The 1,226-nt window shown below is 48.3% G+C and overlaps 1 non-coding gene across 1 annotated transcript; it reads left to right on the forward strand.

Annotated features, from left to right (window-relative positions):
* Window positions 1-924: 924 nt before the first annotated feature.
* TRNAG-UCC lies at window positions 925-996 on the forward strand. Its single transcript has one exon. It is a non-coding gene; the product is annotated as a tRNA-Gly (tRNA).
* The last annotated feature ends 230 nt before the right edge of the window (window positions 997-1,226 follow it).

Here is a 1,226-nt window from a genome sequence, read left to right on the forward strand (position 1 = left end):
GGGGGCCTCATGGAAGGGGTGGAGTGGGGGCAAGGCCAGGGCCCAGGGGGAAGTCGAGCACTCATGAGGAAGAGGGGAAGTTGGCGCCTACGGGCAGACCCATCTTTAACACAACCTAAAACAGATTAAAGAGGGTCACTAATTTAAATGGTTAATAAAAAACATGCATGGAAGCTTATGCTTTTGCTAATTAATCATCAAAAACAGCTCCAAGCACAGTGCTTATATATACTCTTGTTAAATAGGCAATCAGACACCATAGTATTGGGACCTGTAATGATGTATTTCCTTGTAGTACCTTATTCCGCCACTAGATGTGGCTGTGCTATAAAGAGTTCCAGATAGGGTGTGGTCCCTTATTACAAAGCTAGAACTTGATCGTCTGGACGCCTGTTGTCCTAGTAATGTTCTTATATAAACGTCTCCAATTTAAAACACCCCGTGAGTCTCCATAGCAGTGGTTCTCAACCTATTTACCATTGTGGGGCACATATGCAGCTCTCTAAGTGCTATGTGGGCCACGTCCGACAATCTATACACCAGCTGCACATCTACAAAAAAATAAAAAGTTTAGTATTTGTTACGACAGCAATACAATTCAAATCGATACAGCACCTTTCATTTCAACACTGGCAAATGTCTGCCAAGAGCATTTTAAATTAGCAAAATACGTCAAAACAGCAACTGTTAAAATTAATTAATTTACTGTAAAGGTGGCATGGCATGGTGTATTGTCACCCCCACGTCCGCTCTGCTCCTGGTGGTGTGGCAGGGCTGAGCACCCAGAGAGCGGGGCTGCTGAGCCTGTCTGTAAAGATGGGGGGCCCTGCCTGGTGCAGGGCGCCCCCCGCAACCAGGGGCTGCTCCCCCCCATCATCCAATCCCCATGGGAGTGTCCCCGCAGCATCCAGACCTTCCCAACATGCATTGGTGGTATAGTGGTGAGCATAGCTGCCTTCCAAGCAGTTGACCTGGGTTCGATTCCCAGCCAATGCCGTGATATGATGTTCGGGGGGAGGGATAGCTCAGTGGTTTGAGCATTGGCCTGCTAAATTCAGGGTTGTGAGTTCAATCCTTGAGGGGGCCATTTAGGGATCCGGGGCAAAAATTGGGGATTGGTCCTTCTTTGAGCAGGGGGTTGGACTAGATGACCTCCTGAGGTCCCTTCCCACCCTGATTTCTATGATTCTAACACTGGACTGGCACATGTGCCAGCTGTGTGCTGA

This window comes from Chelonia mydas, chromosome 3 (assembly GCF_015237465.2).
Source record: "Chelonia mydas isolate rCheMyd1 chromosome 3, rCheMyd1.pri.v2, whole genome shotgun sequence".
In the NCBI taxonomy this organism is placed as follows: Eukaryota; Metazoa; Chordata; order Testudines; family Cheloniidae; genus Chelonia; species Chelonia mydas.